We start from the raw sequence: 25,147 nt of genomic DNA, 5'->3' as shown, positions 1-25,147 counted from the left end.
GGGCCCTCTCTGTGGGGAGCAAGATCTCATCCCCTATTGTCAGTGATGGTACCAGCTGACTATACCAGGACGCCGGAAGCCACAGCCACTCGGTCTTGGAGGGGTTGAGTCTGAGCTTGTTTCTCCCCATCCAGATCCGCACGGCCTCCAGGCAACGGGAGATAAAATATATGGTTTAAATATTCAGATTTAAAATTTAAAAATTAGTGGATTTCCCTATCTGAAACAGAGAACGTAGTGTAAAAGCGTAAATAATAATTTTCTGGTACTGTATATCCATATATTGGGCCATGAGAATCTAAATATGTTTGTTTTAAATTACTGTTTAATGGCACTTTTAAAATATTTTAAAACGTCATGCAAAGTTCTGCTAAAGTGCTTCAGATAAATATTTCATAATTTGGTAGCATGTCCTATGAGAGCTGCCCTTTGTGGCTGATTACAGCGACAACTCAAAAATTCAAGTTGAAGTCTATCATCTTTACAAAGGGTCAGAGGAAGAAAAAAATTGTAATCATTCTAACAACTAAAACAAGACTGTAAAATACTTCCTAGGCAAGTTATCACGTGCACTAAAGCTGAAAAGGCGCAATCAGTAGGTTCTGGGAAAAATACTGACTTCATATTAAAAAGACTGCCTTTTTTAAAGCAAATAACTGTCACTTATCAGTTTGAAGATTGCATTTTCTAATTGGGGAGGAAGGGAAGATTTTGCAACAGACACTATTTGGATTAAGCATTAAACTGGTGCATATGCAATAAATCGCATGGCTTTTAAAGATTAAATGTTTATTAGACACATGTACCAGTTTTAGAGATTAACACTTAAGACTTTTAATGCTAAAAAGCATATTTAGGGGACAACTTTATATCTTGGCAACAACTCCTAAAAGAGACACAGCTGTCTCTTGGCCTAGAAACTAAGAGATTCTGAGTTTTTTAGACCTCTTTTAGACATAAAAATCACTCTCTTTCATGCCAACTCACCTCACAGGGTTGTTGGGAGAAAAATAAGAGGCAGGAGTATTATGCATGTTTATATATGAAAATGGGAGATAAAATAACAATAATTATATTGCTGCTGTAATATTTAGGCCCCAACAGGCTTTGAAGCTCCTTAAAAGTGAATCTAAAGGACTACATGGATCTTTCAAATCTCTTTGAACTAAGCTACTTTTAAACCTTTTTATAAAGCCTGATCTGGTCATTAGAAATGAAATCACAGGATATTGTGAAGGGCAAAAACTTCCCTTGTGGCCTGGCCTTGAATGAGCTGCCTGCTGATCAGGCAGATATTGAGCCATTCCGTCAAGCTGAAATGGAAGACAAAGAGGAAAAGGAGTATTGTATTATAAAGGGAAGGGGGGTTGGCTAAGCAACAGAATGTGAAACAGGCAAACCTAATGTGTCTGTTAAAGAACAAGAACATAGATGATAGCATCAAAGGGCTGGAAGGGACCTCAAAGGTCTTCTAATCCAACTCCCAACCCCCCCCCCCCCAAGGCAGGAGACCTTGTACCATCCTGGTCAAATGCTTGACCAGTCTATTTCTGAAAATCTCTCCAACTCTGGTAAGCAAGCTATTCCACTGATTAATTGTTCTTACTGTCACAAAATTTCTCCATACTTTTAGGTTGGAACTGGAGATAATATTTTAAACATCTGAAGCTTCCAAAGTCTGGTTTTGTTTTGAAGCTGTGTTGCTGAAGCTTAGGAGCCCTACAATGAAAATATTAAATCAAGCTGACTAAATCTTGAGTGTCTCCAGTGCTTGCTTTCTAGCCCTTGCAAATATTCGTTAGGTCCCCATCTCCAAGAATACCTTGAACAAATCCCTCTGATCCAGTGGTGAAATGTAAAATTTGTTACCACGGGTTCTGTGGGCGTGGCTTGGTGGGGGGTGGGGTAATGTGACTGGGTAGGCGTGGCCAACTTTTTTTTTTTTTTTTTTTACTTTTATAAGCATTTTTTCTACAAGCTCTTCGGCCAAAGAGGTTGCAGAAAAAAAATGCTTTTAAAAGCCTCTGACGATCCCAGCTGAGCCGCACAATCATCAGAGGCTTTTTTTTTTTTACTTTTACTTTTAAAAGCATTTTTTCGGCTGAAGAGGTTGTAGAAAAAATGCTTTTAAAAGTAAAAAAAAGCCTCTGATGATCGTGCGGCTCAGCTGGGCATGGGGGGAGGGCGCAGGGATTTTTGCTACCGGTTCTCCGAACCACCCGCCGCCATCGCTACCGGATCGGGCAATCCGGTCTGAACTGGGAGCATTTCACCCCTGATCTGATCCAACACGTATTTCCTCATGAAAAGTTCCTTAAGTGGCTGTTTTATGAAGTATGACGCAGGCATACTTATGTTATTGAGGTAGTCCTTAAATTATGACTGAATTATAGCCATAAATTGTTACGGCTTTAATTCAAGGCACTCACGTGACCAGAAGTAAATGTCTGCCCTTTTTCATGGTGGTTGTTAAGGGAGTACTGTGGTCATTAAGTGAATGCTGCAGTTATTGAGTGAAAACTGGGATTATTAAGGGAACCCATTCATCTGAAGGAGTGTTATTTGCCATAAACTGCAAATCATGGTCACATTATCACGGAATGCTGTGCTGGTCTGTAAAGCTGATCTACCCAGCAAGTGTTCATGTGATCCGTGCAACCATTTGCAACAGTGAGGGGGGATTTACAGGCCATAAACCACCTGTTTTGTGATTGTCATAACTTCGAACAGTTGAAAAGCAATTAGTCGATCAGCAAGGGCTTCCTGTAGGAAGCCCTTGATTTATGACTGCATTTGAAAACGGCATTGTAAGTTAAGGCACTCACATGACCAGACCTGATTTTATAATAGTTTTTACACCCGTTAAACCAGGGTGGATTTGATTTAAATCATGTTTTAAATCACTAGTAAAAAGGCTTGATTTAAATCAACTCGATTTAAATCATAATTTTTAAACAGCAACTGTCATTTCTGTCCCGCAGCAGCTCCTCCTCTGACCCGCTGTTGACTCACTGACAATCCCATTCACTTTAATGGGATGGCTGGTGATGCGGCAGTGACACAAAGTGAGGGATGTGACGGGCAGCAGGTGAGTGGATGCCCACTAACAGGCACTGCCATGATGGATCTGAAATGACAGGAGCTCTTTAATATTATATTTATAAGCTGCTTAGAAGGTTTCACTTTCATTTTTACTGCTTGCCCTTCCTCCTCACACTTAAGAGCCTGCTGGTGCAGATGCATTTCTTTTCAAACCGTCATACAGTTTGTAGTGTACATAGATTTGCAAAACAATGGGATAAAGGAATATTCCTGAACTCTGTTTTATGATTTATCTCATGGTTACTGTGAAATTGTGTGAATGCATCAATGCGGTGCATGTTATCTCAGCTTGCAGAGCTTGGATTCATTGAATGAGTTTACCAAAAATGTAAATATTGCAGAATATACAGCCTCATGCTACATAACTAAGCTCCATTTCACGCTGAATAAACTAAATTATTAATGTATCTTAAATAGAAAACTATCTTTAGATAGATTTTTACTCCAAAAGCATTTATTAATTTTTTATCCACCCTGTGTTAAACACAGCACAGAGGCTCTAAGTCCAAGTCAAACCAGCAAAAAAAAAAGAAAAAACCAGCAAAAAACAATTGCAGTCAGATGACTGTGGGATGCTGCAAACAGTCATAAATGTTAAGCCGACTGCCAAGTGCCCAAAGTGCAGTCATGTGACCTCAGGGGACGGAGGCATGACATTTTGTGACAGGCAGGCATGCCCATAAGGGCTGTAAAGCACCCTTTCCAAGGCCGCCCTAACTCCAAATTGAATTCAGACTCCTGTACTACCATGAATGGAGCACCTTGACTGGGGGATGCACCCTAGCTTGCCTGTTCCCGTGACTCCTCCCCTCGCAACCGTCTCAAAACTCTCCCCCTCCAATGACACTTATGTATTACTTTAGAACATCATATTCGAAAGCCTCTCAGTGGTTAACAGCATGCTATAAAATAATCAACAATACAATCAAATATCCATGGTACAAAGTTAAGATTAAACTAAATGGTAACAGGAAATGGCTGCCCCAAGCAAACAACAGCTCTCTTCTTCCTTGGCCTGAAATTCACTACTGTTGCATTAAACTCAGCCATTTTCCCAAACAATGGAGACACCATCAATACTTCTTCTCTCTCCCAGGTAACTAAAGTTCAATGAAAAGACACCTTTAATTTAAAATTTAGGAGGGAATGTAAAGGTAGCATGGGTTTAGAGATTTAAATTTAATTTTAAAGATGAATAGCTACAGACTTTTTATGCCTCCTTTTATGCCATTTTGGGGTGGGGGAGGATACTTCCACATATAACTTCTTCAGAATTCTAAATGTGTCTATGATGCTAAAATAGTTGCCTTTAATCTAAAAACAGAAAAAAAATAACCAAATTGAAAAGTTAAAAGCAAATCTAAAAACAAAAACCTTATATATATGAAAAGCAATAAATAACATAAAATTAAAATAGTTGCCAACCCCTTGGTCAATATTAACCATAATCCTCTACTCAATATTACATTCATTGTTAAAATAGATGGAATGAATTTGCTGCAACAGTTTTACTACTAAATGAAGGAAATAAGAAATTATGCAGAAATTGGAAAGTGTTTAATGCACTTCCTTTCTTCTTTAAGAGTCTAATCAACTCTTTTTAGCTAAAGACTGACACTGAAACAATTATTTTTATATGATTAAAAACAAATTATGATTTATTTTGCCAAAGCCTTTCAGATTAAGTTTTAGCAAGCAAAAACAAGATACAACATTTAAACGTGCAATGCCCACATTTTCTTTCCTTTGGTTCAAACGTGCCTGATTCTCAGAAACCGACTGGATAAACCTCTGTAGTTTTCTTGACAAGATTTTTCAAAAGGGGCAATTTTGAGATTGCCTCTTTCCTAGGGCTGAGAGAAAGTGACTGACCAAAGATCACCTAGCTAGTTTTGTGCCTAAGGTGCAACTAGAACTCACAGTCTCCTGGCTTCTAGCCTGATGTCTTAACCACTACACCAAACTTATCTCTTGCCCACAATTTACTCGGTTAGGAATTCAAAGGACAAGGGAATGCTTGTTTATATTTCAAACTCAGCCATCACTGAAGATGAATCACGGTTAAAACATGACAAGGAGAAATTTTATTGATATAAACAGCAACATGACTCAGGAATTCTCCCAAACTAGCTGAAGATAATAAGGAATCTCGCCACGAGTCTGAACTCAACTGATTTTGCCATAGTTAGATATTTTATCTACGGCTGGAGGACAAATATCTACCCTTGTATTCTTCATATTGTTGACTCATTGCCACATTATTGGATGAGGAAATTAGATTGAACGGAAACATATCAGGGTTCTTTCTCTTTAAATAAGTAACTTCGTCAATATAGCAAAGTAAATTACTTTGTACTGGCCTAGGAATCAAAAAAGAAGTTACTGCAGGTGAAACAGAAAATTGTGGGCACCGTTTAACTATTTGGAAAAATTTTACAACTACTTTTTAAATGCTTGTTCTATGGATCCCTTTTTAAATTTAATGCAAACTAAAGGTCGTCCACAAGAGACTGTAGTGGGAATATAAAATACATGCAAAATATTTGACATGTTTCTTTAACACCGGGAGCTGAAGCAGTTTAATAGCATTTATTGCTAAAAGATTTTAGTACCCTATGAATTCCAGCATTATCTCAGCAATTCCTAAAGCAGCCTGTATTATCCATGCATTGTAGTTAGAGGCTAACACAAGTGTGCAGCTTGTCTAAGACCATTTACTGATTTCATAGCTAAAGTGACATTTGAATCAGGTATTTCCTGATTCACAACTTAATCTTTTGGTCACCAGAGTGTTCCTGTTCTCTGAACTCTGGGGTGCATATCGGGAACATTACCCATAATTTAAAATTCATATTGGGACAATAATAACTTTATTAAGTTAAAGTTTTCAAACCACTTGTCACTTTTCAGCTTAAACAGCTCTTCATCAGCCAAAATTATTTTAAAATTCCTCCAAAGAAGGGAAGAAGCCCTGCTAATTTTGAGGCATTGTGTACCCGCTTACTGTCTATATACCCTACAAACCAAGTCCTGTTGAAGAACAGAAATGGTGTTAAGTTGCATCAAAATTCCTTCCAAGATTTCCTAGGAATAAGAAACAAGTACAGTACATCATTGTTAGCCCCAATATCAAAAATACGAAGTTCAGCTGCTAAAACTGTTTTAATCCTATGTGAGATACAACTATTTATTGAAAAAGGAAAGGCTAAAAAGGAAAGATTGTTTAGGTAGCCTTTTAACAAAACTGAGGTATTTCCTACTGGAATTGATCTGCAATCTATTTTACATAATTTTAGAATAAAGCTGTATCAAAACTTAGCTACTCATTCAAACCACCTTTCTTTGTATTAAAAAAAGCAATGTTTCCTACAAATTTTAGCAAGTCCTTTGAGTGGTTTTCTTCAAATTCTGCATCTATCTTCAGTAGACATTGTAGGAATGGTATAAGAGTAATACACAGATGTAAGAATTTTGGAATGATATTTTTTGTGGAATGGGTAAAAAAGAAGTTAACTCTCCCCACCAAAATTAATGGGGCATAATTGCTTCACTTTGAACCCACTACTACTGCAGGCTGTTCAAAACCATTCACATGCAACACTACACTAAAATTTAGTATCAATGCTGGTACATAGCAATTAAAAAGTTCAGGATAAAAAAAAAACCTGACATCACGTCCAAAATGAAGTTCATGGCAAGAATAAATTGTGAAACTTGCGTCTACTATTTCAGTCTCTTCCCCCACAACCTTAAACTGAAAATCATAATCATATTACAATAAATTGGGTATTTTCATAATCTTACCTAATTTTTAAAGAATATCTTGGCATCGCTATTAAAATGATCTATAATGATGGATTTAAGCTGTTCAGCTGTTTTTTCAGCTGCTTTAAAATAAATCAGCATCACCTAATCCTTTTCCAGTTTTGTTATTATGCTGTATCAATTTGAGAAAACAGTATTCTGTTTCCTAGTGTCTTATTGGAAACCAATTCCAACATTTGAGTCTTAATTTCTCTTTTTCTTCAAATCATTTCGACTCCATATTCACTGATAAATAAAACCCTACCGTATTGTAACAAGATTGGCAGGTAGTCAAAGCAGAGCAGCTGTACATAAATCTTTCAGATGAACTATGATTGCAACAGACATTAAAGAATTTTCATGCATAATATCTAATAGAGACTCTTATGAGCAGATAATTTGTTTTGTAATATCCTGTCTGAAACTAAAGGGCACGATGGGTGTTCGTCTGGACACAGCAGGGCCGGCAAGATGCTTTGTATAGTAACACCAGGAAGCTAAGAAGTCAATTGAGCGAGACTGACCCTCCATGTAACGCAAACTATTTCCCCAAATCAAACAAATCTGAACATGTTTTCAAACAGTGTTTCTATGAATTTCCAGCATTTATTCTATTAACTTTCATTCATTCCCCTACAAGTGCTACTAAAAGTAGTTTTAAATGGGAAACTCTTCCACATACAGTTATGTGGAAAAGCAAATAATGCTTTTTCATGTAAATTTTTTCCAACATATGTGGGCCTATCAATATTTTATCTTCCTTCAAATAGTATATAAAGGTGAAACAATTGAACAAATAAACCCTGTATGAAAATTTAATTGTGCAATCATTTATTCAACAAAAAAATTAACAGATATGTCATTTCCTTCTTTGGTAAAAGTAAGTATACCCTCTAATAGCTGGTATTGTCTACATCGGAAGAAAGAACCTGAAGTAGTAACTCTCTACCAGTCTCTGTCATGGACTGGGAAGAATTCTTTCATACTTCTCCAAGCAGATTTTTTGCGATGTGATATTTAAAGGCTTTCTTGCAGGCACAGCCCATTCCAAATTTCCTCACAGCATCCGAATGGGAATTAGATCCAGACTTTGATTTGGCCACTCTTACCAATTAAAATAATAAATTTTTCTCCCTCCCCTGCTGGACTTTAGATGGAAGGGCTCAATATTCCAATTCAGGACACATATATCAGATGGATCAGTTTTACTTGAAACAGGAACTTCTGCAGGTACCCAGGTCCCAAGCTATTAAGGGCTGTGCCAATAGCAGCCAGCATTTTCAATTGTAATTACAAGTCTACTACCAACCAATTGTACAAAGCCTACAAGACCAGGGTTATAAGATCATGGCAGGTTTCATTCTCAATAAATGAATTGCTATATTTCGTACTAATGAAGATGGAGCAAATCAAGTGACTGATTTGTGTTGTTGCTGCTTGGGGGGGGCGGGGGGCAGGGGAGAGGAATGGAGTTTTTATTTTAATGGGTTTTATTACACTGTGGATTTTTTTTAATGATGTAAGACTAACACAGAGTCACCAGTGTGTTAGTTAGAATGCCATATAAATTTGTTTAATAAATAAAATGGTAGCTTCTGAGTATTCTTCAAAAGCAACCCCATGTAAAGGGTATATCAACAATAACAGAGTTGGAAGGGACCTTGGAGGTCATCTAGTCCAACCCCCTGCTCATGCAGGAGACCTATATTAGGGATTCGAACCGCCAAACTTTCTGATCAACAAGCTCAGTGTCTTATCCACTGAGCCATCTAGCCAGGCTTAAGGAGATGAGTAACTGTTGTCATTGGTACACCAGCCCCTGGACAACCCCTGGACCAGCCCAGTGTCTACCTACCTACCCAACAATAATTGCAACACTAGGAAAACCTGTTCCTCCAAGCGGGAATCTACCTTGTCTGAAGCCCACAAAGCCAATAAGGAGCCAAATGAGTTTCACCACAAAGAGCATCTTCACATCTTGTGAAGGTTTCTACTTCGGCTACTTTCTTCCCATCCAATCCCCCAAGGCTCCAGATGCTGAGACAAGACCACCACAAGATCTCCAGCAAAGACCAGATAGAGATGAGCACACTGCTGACACCACATCCCAAATTGAATGACTTCTCCTTCGCTTAATATAAATGTTAAACTTCAGGAGTGACAGAGACTAAAACCTGCGGTACTCAATACAGAGCAATCGCTAGGTTGACCTCTCTGCCTTCCACGGCCTGGGACTGCCCACTTAGGAAGGAGGGGAAGTACTATACAATTATGCCAGTCTACTCCTACCTGCAGCCAATTCAGTAGGATACTATGGTTGATGACTGAAAGTTACCAAGAGATCTAAACAGGGGCACAATCAGTGGTGGGATTCAGCCAGTTCGCACCACTTTGGGAGAACCGGTTGTTAACTTTCTGAGCAGTTTGGTGAACTGGTTGTTGGAAGAAATCATTAGGGCGGTTGTTAAATTATTTGAATCCCACCACTGGGCACAATGCCCCCATCCAGATCTCAACAAAGACCATCAACCAGAATGACCAATGCTGTTTTGGTCCCATATCAGGTATGAATTCATACTATCAAGGATCCAGACAAACTATTTTATAAGGGTGCTCTACATTTACTACTCCCATCACTTTTTCAACAATCTTCCCTTGAAATTTAAAGATTAGAGACTGAGTTAAAGTTGCCTATAATTACTGGACCCAGGGAAAGGCCTCTTCAAAAAAAAAAAGGGGGGGGGTTGTATATTTTGGCAATTTTAATACATAGATTTTTTTTTTTAAAAAAGCTATGATTATTTGGCTACATCTATGAAAATGCTACGCTGTATTTTAATTGCCAGAATTATCTATTCAAGAGTGACTGTGACAATTACATAGCCTTGTTCTAACCCTCAAACTGTATTAAATATTATTGGAAAAGTGGGCAAAAGTGAGAAGAGGAACAACAACAACAAATCTCCTGAAACCGAAGGGCTTCTCTGAATGAAAATGTCTGGACTTTGTGCAACCTTCCCCCCACAAACAAATCATGAATTGTAGAGTGGTAGTGCAATTAACTGTCTAAAAAAGCCCATTAAATAAGGCTACTGTCCAAAACTGAAATCAAATATTAGGTCAACCAATACCTTTTAGAAAAGCTTAACAGCACACCATTTCTATAGGGGGAGGAGGCTGTTGTTCTAGCCTCATAAACTATAGGACCCTCCATCCCCCAATATTTGTAAGCATTACTAGCTTCCACGTTGTCAGGGGCAATAAAACAGAAATAATAATAATCTGCACACAGCATCCCTTCCCACAACCCTAAATAGGGCATCATGCACCATGTATTCCAAACCCCTGAATGTAAAATTAAGTCTTGACACAATGTAATATCGTCATCCTATCATTTATGTATGCAAGTATTAGCTTGAAGTCCTATTGTGGATGGAGATTCTCAGTCATCCAGGTCACGGTTGTCCTAAAGGTTGCTTTTCAAAAGGCAACTGGACTTCCTTTGTTTTCCTTCCTTGAAAACGTTTCGCTTCTAAGTCCAAGCAGCTTCTTGGGAACTACAAGTTGCCTTTTGAAAAACGTCTGGGACTTGAAGTCATATTATTTACTTTCACCCTTTACCAAAAATACCCCCTATTTTAATCTGGTTCTTTTCCCTGTTTTAATTTCAAACTGTTTCTCATTCCCAGTTTCTGCATTCTTTGAATTGATGATAGTTCTCTTCTTACACTTATTCATTTAGTGACTATTCAAAGTTAAAATGGCATTGAAAAAACTGACTTATGACTGTTTCTCCCACTTATACCACTGCAAGCATCCCCAAACTCATGTGATCAAAATTCGGCTAATTGGTAATTGGCAGGTATTTATGATGGTTCAAGTGTGCCAGGATTTATGTGATCACTTTTTGTGACCTTTTGATAAACTAAGTCAATGGGGAAGCCAGATTCATTTAACAAGCATATAACTTAACTGCAGTGATGCAAGAAAGGTAATAAAATAAGGCAAAATTCGAACAACTGTCTCGCTTAGCAACAGAAATTTTAGGCTTAACTGTAGTTTAAATCAAGGGCTACCTATATAAGTATAACTCCGTCCAATCCTACATTTGGAGCTACCATGAATATTGCAATCAGAGTGACAGGATTTGCTGTGTTTTATGCTCCCAATGCCATTCTCTACTTCTAATATAGTATCTTCCCAGAATTCATCAAAACATCTTTGATTGCAAAGTATTCTTTTCTCTGGTCTTTCAAAGGAGGCAATTCCTAAACATTAGCTGAAAAAAATTAATTAGATGCTTCTAAAAGTTCTCTGACATAGTCAAGTATGCTATCTTTCTAGAATCTAGGGGAAGAATATGGCATAATGAAGATGCTTATTCTGTTCGGCTGGATTTTAGGTATTAGGGGATTTTTTTTTTTTAAAAAAAAAAAGGCCACTGTGACCACCTAACTATGTATGACATACCAATGTCTTATTTACTATAGTGCTATTTCTGTTACTTGGTTGCTATCCCCTTTCTTTTGGATCAAAGTACTGCTTTAATTTGTATCACTACCAATTCTGTTAGATACCAAAGCATTTACTCGTTAGACATGTAAGTGGAGTATAAAGTTTTTAATAAATGAAATACTGAGCTATCTCTAGGTGGGAAGCCCTTGGGAGCAAGGAAGCCAATCTGAATAGCGTTAATATTTATACCAATTTAGCAGGATAAATATTCTAACTTCAGAAAACCCTTATGCGCAGAATGGCCTGCTGTGACTCAGCATGGATGCAACACACATAACAGACAAGAATGTCATTCTCCACATGAATGATGAGTGCAATATTTTAAGCATTAATTTGACCCAAAATTTCATAGTGCAAATACATGTTTCCACATTTAACCAGACTTTCCCCATTCTTAAAAGCAAACATCTTGCAACAAGCCATTATAACACTATTTTTAAAATTAAAACATGTTGAAACTATAAAAAAAACTGTCAAATTACTAGAGTTATGAGATAGTTCATGTTTTTTCATGTATTTTTATTGGAAAACAGTAGTTCCAGTATAGCTTTAAATCCTGCAAAGCAAAACACAAACCAAAACTTTAAAACAGGAAAAGGGCTGTGTAATCTTATTAAGCATTTCTATCATATACAACACAGAGATATATTCTCATTTTTATTTTGATTCTATCTCTGTTGTTTGACATATTGTTTTCAAAAATATAAAAAATAGAAAGGTTAAGCATCCCAAAAATATTATCCGTAACTCGATGGTTCAGATGTAACTCAGATATTAATTTTTTTTTTAATATGACAGATTTCCACGATTTAAAAAAAAATAACATTCCAAATATTTTCCATCTAAGAGGATGAGAAATCTGTGTTACATAATTCAACGGGTTATCTATTGGTACTTGTAATGAAATACATCATCTTGGTTAAGCTCCGCAGATGCAAGCCAGCCCACACCTCAAGGTTGGCCACAAGCCTCAAAGAAACACTTTGATTTTTCAGAACAGTAAAGACAATTTCACACATAGCACCACCCTTGTTGTATTGCAGTCATATTTACAAATGGAGTAAAGTCAGCAAACATACACTGCACATATAGTTGTTGATTTTATATGTATGGCAACCATCTAGCATTTTGGAGACAGTCTTTCTGCAGACAGGTGTCTTACTCTGCCTAGTCAACCTCGACTCTAACACAAACCATTCTCTTACACACCTTACTGTGCTCAAGCATTCACCTACTAAAAAAGTCTCAAGATGGCACAGCAAGCTGGATTGTTCCCACCCAGCCATGTCAAGCTGATTCAGGTTTCAATGCTCCTGCAGCCACACTTCAATTACAGCAATCACACATTTTACAATTCTCCCTATTTTAACTGTTTACAAGTAGTCCTCAACCTACGACCATAACTGAGCCCCAAATTTACGTTGCTAAGCGAGAAATTTGTTAATAAGTGAGTTTTGCCCTATTTCACGACTTTTCTTGCTACGGTTGCGGTTAAGTGAATCATTGCAGTTGTTTGGCTTCCCCATCGACTTTGCTTGTCAGACGGTCACAAAAGGGGATCTCGCACACGATCCCGGATCCCCGCAACTGTCATAAACATGAAGCAGGGACCGAGCGTCCGAATTTGGATCACGTGACCACGGAGATGCCGCGACGGTTGTTAAGCGTGAAAAACGGTCACTGAGTCCCCCTTTTTTCAGTGCCGCTGCAACTTCGAACGGTCACGTAAACGAACCGTTGTAAGTCGAGGACTACCTGTACTTGATAAAAAAGAGACGAGCTGGGAAAAGGGACGAGTAACGCCTTTAACGCCACGGGAAAAAGATGACAACACAAAAGGAACAAACCAGTGGAAACGTGGATGGTAGTTTAATTCCCAATTTCCCCCCCCCCCTCTTCTCTCCACTCCCAAGGACACACAGCTCACACTGTCTCGCACTAAGGCTCTTCACAAAACCCGCACACCACAACCCCGCACCAGCCTCTTCTTGGGACCGACAGTCGACTACTGTTGTGCGCTCGGCAAAGGCTGGGCAGCCGTTTATTTCTATGACCCCCCCATTTCCCCCCCCCCCCCACTTCCCACAACAACAGGTCTTGGGCTTGTTCATGTCCCTCTGTCACAGTGTTTCTCAACCTTGGAAGCTTGAAGATGGGTGGACTTCAACTCCCAGAATCCCCCAGCCAGCGTTGCTGGCTGGGGGATTCTGGGAGTTGAAGTCCACCCATCTTCAAGCTACCAAGGTTGAGAAACACTGCTCTATCACTTCCCAGACACACAACAACCCCGAGAGGTAGGCGCTGAGCGGTGAAAGGCTTGAATTTTCTTTCTCCATCCTTGGCTTATAGGACTCAATGTCGGTCTTGAGTTGACCTGTGGGGGGGGAAGGGGGTGTCGGTTCTCATTCTCACGTGCACTCCTCTCCTAAACGCGGGTTTCGTCCCCTTATAATTCCCCCTTCCCCTCCCCCCACACACACACAAACCCAGCCCATTATCCCCACCCAACGTTAAGGAGGGGTTGGCCGGGAAGGATAGGAGTTGTAGTCCAAACCCAACAGCCACGGGAGCTGCCGAGAGGCTTCGTGGGCGCCCCCTTCCCTTCCCCACGACCCACCTCTTCGCCCCCCACACCCTCAGTGCCCCCCCACACACACACACATACCGGGGGGGGCGCCGCCGGTTAGCTTTTCCCAAGCCGCCCCCCCAATACACGGCTGAAAAAGGGCGGGAAGGGCCCCCCTTTTGCCTTCAAGAGAACCCTACTAACGACTCCCAGGGCCGAGCACGGCCGCAGCGCCTCTCCTACGTACCTCAAACCACCTGGGCGAAAAGAAGACGGGAGGGCGCAGAAAACCGAGCAGGCCAGTCCGGGGCCTCCTCCGAAGCTAAAGGAGGAAGGGGGGGGGAGAAAAAAAGGAGGCGCGGCCGGGAAACCTGCCTGTCAAACACTCCGTCCCCGCCTCTCCGCCGTCGAAAGAGCCAATCGAAACACCGCCCGCGGCTACAACTTTTAAGGCGCCGGGACCGCCCTCTTTTTTTTTTCGCTCCCTCCCTCCCCTCCTTTCCGTCGTCACTTACTACGCGGGGTGGTACCGCCCCAGCCTCGCTGTTTTGTGATCTTTAGGCGCGCCTCCTTTCTCTCTCCCCCCCCCGGGCGGCTCCTAATGGAACGCGCCACCAGAAGGGCTTGAGCGGGACAAAAGAGGCGAAAAGGGACGCCCGTCTCTTCTAAGCAAACCCCGCCCGGCTCCGCCAAAGCGTGGGGGGGGAGCGGCTGGGTTAGTTAGATCCACTGCCCTGGTGGATCTAATTAAGCAGTAGCCGGTCTTCCTTTCCTTGCCGTCCGAAGGGTTTCAGACTCAAAATAAATCAATCTTAACCGGGGTCAGGGTACTAATGCGGATGGCGTCCTTTATTAGTAATGCCAATCGTAGGCATTTATTTGATTTATTTTATTATGCAATAACAATGCAATAAATCCGTGCATGCCACTTTCCTCCCCGTCTCGGAGACCGATGCAATGGGTCGCAAAATAAAAAAAAAGATTTAAGCACAAACCAGAGATAACATGGCAAGGAACGCAATAAGAACCATTTCATCTCACGCGAATGGCACTGACTAAGCAAGCCGTGATTGTGGTTTTGGGGTTTTCAGCCCTTCCTTGATGCAAACCCGGCCAACTGTCATTTATTCCATAAGCCATGGATAAACAAGCCATGGTTGTAACGTGGATTAACCGAGCTAACGAAACTTGCGGTTTTTTTTCCTCAGCTCAACTGCCACACTTTTTTTCCCCCTGTAGATGCTGTAGAAACTGCAGCGTTAAATGGTTAAGATTAGTCCAAAATCTTGCCACGATTAATGAAACAGGTTTATACATTTCATTGTAACTACCTAAACTTTGCTGTTTTCTATAAGGAGAAAAAGAAATGCTCTTTTACTGATTGGCTAGAATAATCTTAGCGAAGTAGACTATCTTTTAAAATAATTCAATTTCTCCTATGCAAAATATAGTGGCAATTAAGTGTGTGTGATAAAAAGAAGAAGAGATGGGATCACAGATGAATGGAGGCTGATTTAATATACAAAGTATATTGAAGTGGTTTGGGGAGGATTGAATTGCAAAGCAATTGTATAAAGGAAGAGGGGCTAGAAGGGAAAAAAAGAAGGGAAAAAAAGGATGGAACCGATAAGGTCTTCAAAAAGAAAATGGTGAGAAACTTTGAACAAAATGAAATGGTTTATAGACATATTGCAAAGATAGAAAGATATGAAAATGTCCCTTTATAAAAGCGAAGGAGGAAAAAAGAAATACATTTATTTTGGTATTGGATCAGATTATTAAACATCATGTTAGTAACCACTTACTTAGGCTTCCAACAATTAACAAGAACTAATACGGGCTTATAGCTAACAAATCATTTACTATTGACAATTAATACAGGTAGTCCTCGACTTATGACCCCAATGCTAAGCAAGTGAATTTTGCCCCATTTTACAACTTTTCTTGCCATCGTTCGTTAAACAAATCCTTGCAGTTGTTAAATTAGTAACAAGGTTGTTAAGTGAATCTGGCTCCCCCATGGACTTTGCTTGTCAGAAGGTCGCATAGGGGGATCACATGACCCCGGGACACTACAACCGTCATAAATATGAGCCAGTTCCCAAGCATCTGAATTTTCATCATGTGACCATGGAGAGGCTGCAACTGTCCTACGTGTGAAAAACGGTTATCAGACACTTTTTTCAGAGCCATTTAACTTCGATCAGTCACTAAGTAAATTCTTTTAAGTCGAGGACTACCTGTAGCTTAATAGATTCGTGGAATGCTGTAGATGCAGTATATCTCGACCTCAGCAAAGCATTTGCCAAAGCCTCTCCTAAGGACACCCTCATTAATAAAATGGTAGATTATTAGCTAGATAACACAGCTGTTAAAATAGATTCATTGCTGGATGAATGAGAATGCTATTATATGTTCCTGGCTGGTGCAGTTTTATTACTGAGCTGGATAAAGGGGGATCAGGGAATCATCACAAAACTGGCAGAGAGGACATACGTGGGAGTAGTGGCTAACACCATGATGGCAAACCTATGGCACGCATGTCCGAAGTGACACGCGGAGCCATGTCGCCTGGCACGCGCGGTGTCACCCATTCCTCTTCCGGGTTTCTGGCGAGCATGCGGTGCTCAGCATGCGGCAGTGCCGGAAACTAGAAAAGCTGGTCTTCCTGCATGAGCATGCACACTGGCCAGCTGATTTTCGCGTGCGCATGTGCGCCAGAAACCCGGAAGAGTAGCTAGCTGAAACCGGATGTTCAGTAGCTAAAACCAGAAGTTCATTTTCGGGTGTGCGCATGCGCCCTGGGCAGCTCCTCTTCTGGGTTGCAGCCCAGACGCGCACATGCGCACTACTTTTTCAGCACTCAGTGCCAAAAAGGTTAGCCATCACTGTGCTAACACATGGGAAGGCAGAAGGTTCAAAGTCCCGCAACTGAGGAAGAAAAGACAACGAAAGGCACAAATACAGACCGTGAGAGATTTGGCTTGGCCCTAGTACCTGTGAAAAGGAGCCTGAAGTGTGATGCAATTGCTAAAAAGGCAAATGCGATTTTGAGATGCATTCATAAAAGCACTGAATCTAGATGATGGGAAATAAACATTCTCATTCTAATCTGCTTTGGGCACGACCGACCCAAATTCTGGGCACTGCAGTCCAAAACATTGGAAAAAGTTCAGAGGAGGCTATCTAGGAAAGTCCAATGAAAAATAGCTTTAAAAAATTTGCAGAAGACAACTGAAGATAGAGATGTAGTGGTCTTATTAGACATCTAAAAGGCTTTTGTTAAGGAAGATCTGGACTTGTTCTTTGTGTTCATTTTGGCAAAATTAATAGAACGGAACTATAGAGAAGCAGGTTCAAACCGAGATGAAAATTAATAAAATTGTGTATTTTTAGATGCATATAGCTTGTTTGCCAGGGACACAGTGGCTGAATGGCTAAGATGCTGAGCTTGTTGATCGAAAGGTCGGCAGTTCAGCGGTTCGAATCCCTAGTGCTGCATAATGGGGTGAGCTCTCATTACTTGTCCCAGCTTCTGCCAACCTAGCAGTTCGAAAGCATGTAAAAAATGCAAGTAGAAAAATAGGGACCACCTTTCATGGGAAGGTAACAGCGCTCCATGCGCCTTTGGCATTTAGTCATGCCGGCCACATGACCACAGAGACATCTTCAGACAGTGCTGGCTCTTCGGCTTTGAAATGGAGATGAGCACTGTCCCCTAGAGTTGGGAACGACTAGCACTTATGTGCGAGGGGAACTTTTACCTTTACCTTATAGCTTGTTTCCTATCCCTATCTCTTTCTACTGAAAGAGTGTAAAAGCATGATATCCTTCTTGGGAACCAAGGCATCTCCAAACTTGCCGTCTTTTAAGACTTTAGACTTCAATTCCCAGAATTCCCTAGCCAGTATGGCTGGCTGGGGGAATTCTGGGAGTTGTCCATAAGTCTTAAAGTTGCCAAGTTTATAGATCCCTGATCTAACCCATTGAAAATAAATAGGAACTTGTGAGTAGTCATCCACAGGGTAAGTTACATGGTTACATTATCTGGGAGCCATACTGAATTAAAAGTTAGACTTCTGGGAAAGTTCATAGTGTCAAATTAAATTGTGTATGTTTTTACTGCAGAACACACCATCAAATCACATTTAACGAAATCATGACAAATGGGCATCTCCAAAGGATAATGCTACACCTGTACTGCACAGCATTATGCATGTACTTTGGGGCAGCTGGTAACCTGATCAAATCCAGCTTCATCATGTGGAATGGAATTAATCAAGCCTAGAGTTGTGCATACGAAGCCTCTCTCCCCTGGAGACCTGTATTTAATGTGTTAGCATAGAGTGTGGCACCGTGCCCAATGTCAAGAACAGAACTGAGAGAACCAGCCAAACTTCGTCTGCCACTCGTTGCCCTATGCATGGTGGAACGTGTTAATAGAGATTAAGAGTGTGCAAATGTTTGATTTAGGCAGAGCGCTCATTGGTCCATCAGAAGGCAGGCATAATCAACTACGAAGGGAATAAGTATTTTTAATCAGCTGCTATACAGTTTTGCACGTTTACTTGGATGCAAGGCCCGTTTATTGCTATGGGCTAAAATTGAAGTCTTAGGGAAGCATTTATGTGGGTACAAACCTCCGCCAAACTCATAATATAACTTATGTGCATCAGGCACATAAACTTAGCCCTACCCATCTCAAAAAAAACGTTTTCATGATTAAAAAAAAAAGGAGGTAGGTACCATACCATAGCTTCTTTTAAACAATCATTTCTACCATTCTCATGGCAATTACTCATGAGAGGTAAATTAAATCCCAAGTGTACAAAACAATAGCAAAAAAAATATACAATGGATGTGAGAAATCCACGCGCCCCCGTTAAAAGGCCAGCTTTTTTGAGATGCAAAAAAGTCAGACCAAGATAAATCACTTCAGAATTTTTTCCCACCTTTTAATGTAAAATACATATTGTACAATTCAATTATAAATAAACTGAAACCTTTTAGGGGGAAAATAATAAAAATCATGAAGTAAGGTAGTTGTACGGGTACACACCCTTAAACGTATACTTTGTTGAATCATCTTTTGATTTTATGACAGCATCCAGTCTTTTGGGGTAGCCTGTTAGGATGGACATCTTGGCTTGGGAATTTATGCTCAACTCTTCCCTGCAAAAGTGCTCTAAATCTGTCAAGATTATGGGGGCGTTTCCTGTACATAGCCCTCTCTTTAGGTTTTCAATTGGATTCAGGTCCAGGCTCTGGCTGGGCCTTTCCATAACTTTTGATCTTCTGATGAAGCCATTTTTCTTGTTGTTGTTGTTGATTTGGAGGTATGCCTTGGTTCATTGTCATGTTGACAGGTGAAATTCTTCAACTTCAGCATTTTAGCCGAGGCCTGAAGGTTTTGTGCCAAAATTGACTGATACTCTGCAATTACTGTAAGTTTGAATCTCACTGGGCTCAAGGTTGACTCAGCCTTCTATCCTTTCTAAGGTAGGTTAAATGAGGACCCAGTTTGTGGGGGCAATAAGCTGACTTTGTATAAATATACAAAAGTATGAAGGCTATTGCTTAACGCATTGTAAGCTGCCCTGAGTCTCCGGAGAAGAGTGGCATATAAATCAAATTAAGAAATAAAAAAAAAATTGTTCATAATTCTCTCCACCTTGACTTAAGCACCAGTTCCACCTAGAAGGAAAGCACCTCAAAGCATAATGTTGCCACTATCATGCTTCACTGTGGGTATGGTGTACTTTTAGTGATGCGCTGTGTTGTTTTCTTGCCAAATATACTTTTTTGGAATTATGGCCAAAAAGTTCAATTGTGGTCTCATCAGAACCTAGCACATTTTGCCACATGCTTTTGTCAGACCTGATGTAGGTTTTTGCAAAACGTAGCTGGGCTTGGAATGGTTTTCTTTATAAGAAGAGGCTTCTGTCTTGTCACCCTACCTCACAGCCTAGACATACGAAGAATACGGGAGATTGTTGTCATATGTAGTAGACAACCAGTACTTCCCAGAACTTCCTGCAGCTCCTTTAATGTTGTTCTAGGCCTCTTGGCAGTTTCTTGGACCAGTTCTCTTGTTTCTTCATCAAGTTTGGAGAGATATTCAGTTCCAAGAACTGTTGTGCCATATGTTCTCCATTTGTTGATGACTTCCTTCAACGTATACTATGGTATGTCCAATACCTTGGAAATTTTTAGTATCCTTCTTCTGATACCTTCCAATAAATGAGATCCCTTTGTAAGCTCTTTGCAGATTATGGCTTCTGAGGCAACTGAGTAAATATCAGAAAACTCCTACGAACTTTGTATGGGCATGATCAGACACTTTAATTGATGGCAGGCTATTTAACATCAATTTGAATGTGATTGGTTAATTCTGAACACAGCCACAGCCCTACTAAGAGGGTTTGCACACTTACACAACTACATTATTATACATTTTACTGTTATTCCCCCCCCCAATAAAATATTTCAGTTTCTTTTTCCATTAAATTGTGGAAAACCTTATAAGGAACACCTTATACTAAAGGTGGAAAAAAAAATCCTGAAGTGATTTATCTTGGTCTGGTTTTGTTTTGTTTTTTTCACATCTCAAAAATGTGGCATTTTAATGGGCGTGTAGTCATTTTATATCCAATGTATTGCTCCACGAAATATGGGAGAAAATGTTTTAAAATTGTCTACGTGCTACTGTCCAATGCTTCAGAAACCCACCAATGGAGCTAAATGTATTCCGTTCAATCTCCTAAGAGGTTTGGTCTTGATGCATCAAAAATCAGTTGCAACATCCAAAATGCATCATATATCTTTTATATGACAGTTTTCTAAGAAGGAAAAAATGGGAAAACTGGTAAACAATTGGGATCCATATTTAACAAAGAAGGACTGACAACTTTATGTATATATACCGGTAGATAACGTAAATTGGCTCACATAAGAGTTGACTCAGGTACTACAGGAATCTATTTTGAAATAAATTAAGGTAAATAAATGCTATTTCCTGAAACACCCTAAAATGTTTTGATGAGAGTCCACAACCATTACGTGCTTCTTGCTCAAAACAAGAATTACCTGGGAAGGCCTTGTTCCGTTAACATTTGTGATACATAATAGTAAGAGTTTTCCCTTTGCTTTTTTCCCATCATTGCACTATATGTGCCGAAGAAGACTAATCTGTTTTACCGGCAAAGCTTCGATTAAGACTTAATAACTCCATCTAGTTTGCATTCCATATTCTCTGGAACCAAAATGGTAGAAACACGGCTGCTCTCACGCCTAGCAGTAACTTGATAAACTACACTGCAGAGCACCTTTTGCTGCATCACTTCTGCCAGAAGTGGTGAGAATGGCACCATATTGTCTGCAAAACCTCTCTGCATTTTGGAAAAAACAGGATTTGTTGTGTTTGGGACTATTTGCTTATTCATCTGTGGGCAACAAACCCATCCATTCAGTAGAATCCATATGCAAAATGCATTGCCTTCCTTCCCAATACCACACAGTTGATGTAAATTGTATTTGTAAAAAAAAAAAAATTCTACACCTGAGCTAGGTTCTAATAACCGGGATAAGTGAAGAAGAAGGAAAAAAAAACACATTACAGTACAAGAGTTGGGGTCTAAATGTTCATAATTACCAACAGGATTCTCCTCCTAAGTAGCGAACATCTTTTAAAAGATGCCAGAGTACCGAAAATGACAGAATGCAAGGCAACCTATTGGGAGAACTTAAGTGTCAAAAGTGCCAAAACCAGGGCTTGCAAATTACTGTAATGTCATTTACAGAGCCTTGGTAGTACAGTGGTCTAAGGCACCCTACCCTGTTGGTTATTAAGCTGGTTATTAAGCTGGTTATTAACATCAGCTGCCTGCAATTACTGCAAGTTCAAATCTCACCAGGCTCAAGGTTGACTCAGCCTTCCATCCTTTCTAAGGTAGGTAAATTGAGGACCCAGTTGTGGGGGCAATAAGCTGACTTTGTATAAATATACAAAAGGATGAAGGCTATTGCTGAGCACATTGTAAGCCGCCCTGAGTCTCCAGAGAAGGGCGGCATATAAATCAAAAATTTTTTTTAAAAAAATCATTTTAAACAGGTCCGGTTGTGCCCACCCACCTACCCACCCCAAAAAATGTTCCCAGTCCACAGATCAATTCTACAGATAACCCTAAGAGCCACCTGCCATATACAACCAAGAGATGGCCAGAAACCATGAGTTTTAATTCACTGGTTTTGAGAACTGAGATTTGGGAAAGGGGGGGGGCAGGAATTCCTGAACAGGGTGAATTGCGGAACCAACCGTCCCACCCTGATTTTTGTGTGCCCCCCCTCCCAACTTGCAAACAAGGCAAGGGGCACCTGTTTGCTGGATTCTCTCCTCTTTCTCCGATCCCAGAACCAACGAGCTCCCCCCACCCACAACCTCTCTCCAGATTTATCAACCAATCAACCAACCATCTCGTTCCCGGAATGCCCCCCCTCCCCAAACGGACGGAAAGTGATGCTTGTGCATTGAACAAACCATGTTTGTTCAAACAAACCACGGACAAGTTGCAGAGCAGAGGAAACGAGACGCGCATCGAATCATTAATTATTTTTTAAAAAAGAAAGGGGTGGGAAAGGCAGGATCCCTTTTTTTTTAAAAAAAAAAAACGTCTGAACCTGGATGATTTCTGACCCGGGAGATTCTTAAAAACCACTTGTAGCAACTTCTCTGAAGCGAGAGCGATCCCTCCTCCTCCTCCTGGTCTAATTCAAACCCTGGGGACCCCGCAAATAGGTTTGTCCCGGGACACCCCCCACCCAACCCCGCCATTTGAAACAGGTGGCCCCGCTGGAAGGAAGACTTTAAGGGGGGGGGGGGGTCGGGGGTCCACCCTCCCTTGCGGCAGAGAGCCGTCGCCACGCCCACCCCCCCACCCACCGCCTCCTCTTCGATCCGCCCCTGGGATTTCCGCGAAACGCCGCCGGCTGCGGAGAAAGTCCGGGGCGAGGCGAGAAAGACGCGGCGATCGGGGTGTGTGGAGAGGGTATCTATACCCCCCACCCACCCACCCCAATAAGCGCCCCCGCGACCCGCTTGGCTGGCCGGCCGGCTGGCTGGCTGGTTGCACGCCTCCGCCCAGCCTCGCGCAAAGGCAGCCCGAAACAACCGCGCGAAGAGATCCAGGATCTGGGGAGGGGCTGATGGTGATGGTGATGGTGATGGAAGGGGTGGGGTGGGGTAGGGGAGAGTTCCCCACCAGGAAAAGGATCCTAAGATTTTTTTTTTAATAAATAAATAAACAAATAAAATAAAATAAAAAATAAAAATATGGCCGTAGGCAGACTTCGGGGCTTGCGTGCTGCCTGCGCCCTTCTCTTTTGTTCCTAAAGGAGAGAGGAAACGGGGAGCCCATCGGCCCTGGAGAATTCCCCCACCTTGCTTTCCTCCCGCTGCAAACGTGGGTGGATTTTTTCTTTCTTTCTTTCTTTCTTTCTCCCCGTGGCGACCCTGACTTGCCACTGGAGCGACGCCGACCCCGCTGTCGGCAAAGCGGCTCCGTGAGGTAGCTGGGTTTGCCTTTATAAAAGAAGTGGCCGCGCGCCTCTTTTTTCTCACGACCGGCAGCTCCGCCGCGCACACACGCAATATATAACGGTAGATATATATATATATATATATACACACACACACTACTTGCGATTTCTTTCCTCCGGCGCCGTCCGTGCCTTCTTCCTGCCGCGCGTTTTTCGGGTTTATTTTTTATTTTATTTTATTTTATTTTTTTTTAATTTTTGCAAGGCTCCGCTCGGAATGTCACAACACAAATGCGTCCATTGTGCCTTTTTTTTTTTTTTTTCCCCTTCTTCCCCTTTTCCCCCCCCCGAGCGCTCCCGGAGCCTCGCTTGAACTAGATCCCTTCTTTCGCTTCCCACTTCCCTCGTGTGCTCATCCAACGTGATGGACAGTTGCTATGGTTTCGCGGCTCTGACGTCAACGACATTAAAGAGAGGAGGGGGGAGAGAGAGAGAGAGAGAGAGAGAAGGACGCGCGTTTCTCACTGCTGGGATAACTTGAGCTCGTAAAAAAAAAAAAAAAAAAAAGAGCGAGAGCGAGGATTTCTTTCTCCAGCTGAGTCTGGCAGGGCGTAGTCCAAAGTCTCCCAAGCTTTGTTGTAAAATGAGGGTGGGTGAATTGCTCCAGAAATCTGAAAAAGCTCTTCCCTTGGTTGGGGGGGTCACGCACTAAAAGAAAGGAGAAGTGGGGGAGAAGAAGAAGAAGAAGAAAATCCTTTTTTTGCAAAGGTGTAATAAAGGCATCTGGGAGATGCGTGCAGAATAATACTGCAAAGATTTTATTAATTGCTCTGGGAGTATCCTGCAGATAAGGCAACTATTAGGCACAAGCCGAGTTACGATGAAATGCCCGCTTTTATCTATACCCCTAAGCTGGCTTTTGCCAACACCTCCATCACCAACTAGCTAGCTAGCTAGCTGTGTTGAGTGTCCACGGTTTCAGGTGAACTAAATCAGTGGTCACCAACTGCTGGTCCGTGAGAAAATTTTGGTGCAGAAAATGCAGAAAAATTATTTGCATTTTTAATATTGCACTAAATCAGGGGTCCTCAAACTGTGGCCCCTGGGCCGGATACGTGCAATGAATGTTTGTGTTGCTGCAGAGAGTCTTCCCCTTCGGGGTCTTTTTGTGTGGGTCGGAGGGGGGCAGAAATTCCGACTTGGGGTCTGCTTCAGCCTCCTGGTACGGGGCTTTGGGCGAAGGCTGGAGGGAAGTGCCACTGGTGGCGAAGAGCCGGAGGGCCTTGTTCCAGTGGGACTGTATCATGGCCTGAAACTGGCTGACCATCTCAGCCTGCTGAGCCTCCGGGTGCCGGTACCTGGCCTTGCACTCCCGCAGGTCTTTCCTCTGCTTGGAAAGCCTATGCTCGTAGTCCTCAGTGAGGTGCTTCTGCTGCTGCCTCCTTCTCGGTCAGATCCAATTTGAACTGAGCCAGCTGTTTTGCCAACTCTTTTTCATGGTGGCTGCTTAGCTCCAAGAGACCTTAACTTCTTCCTGTTGGGGCCCTAAGGAACCCCGGGCGGGTAGACGAGGAGTGGTTGGGAGGGAAGGGAGACATCGAGTTGACCATGCCCACCCAGTCACAT

At 41.4% G+C, this 25,147-nt stretch overlaps 1 protein-coding gene across 1 annotated transcript in view; it reads right to left on the bottom strand.

The window, feature by feature from the left end:
• GNB4 (G protein subunit beta 4) overlaps positions 1 to 23,822 on the bottom strand; it is a 42,275-nt gene extending 18,453 nt beyond the window's left edge. Inside the window, exon 1 of the mRNA XM_070946404.1 lies at positions 23,673 to 23,822. The gene's annotated coding sequence lies outside the window, so the exon portion shown is untranslated. The remainder of the gene's footprint in view (positions 1 to 23,672) is intronic.
• Between the last annotated feature and the right edge of the window lie 1,325 nt (positions 23,823 to 25,147).

Source organism: Pituophis catenifer, unplaced genomic scaffold (assembly GCF_029215685.1).
Source record: "Pituophis catenifer annectens isolate HBS135680 unplaced genomic scaffold, rPitCat1.0.hap2 SCAF_6, whole genome shotgun sequence".
NCBI classification, from domain to species: Eukaryota; Metazoa; Chordata; class Lepidosauria; order Squamata; family Colubridae; genus Pituophis; species Pituophis catenifer.
The sequence above is the reverse complement of the archived record's forward strand: the minus strand, read 5'-3'. Positions and strand labels throughout refer to the sequence as shown.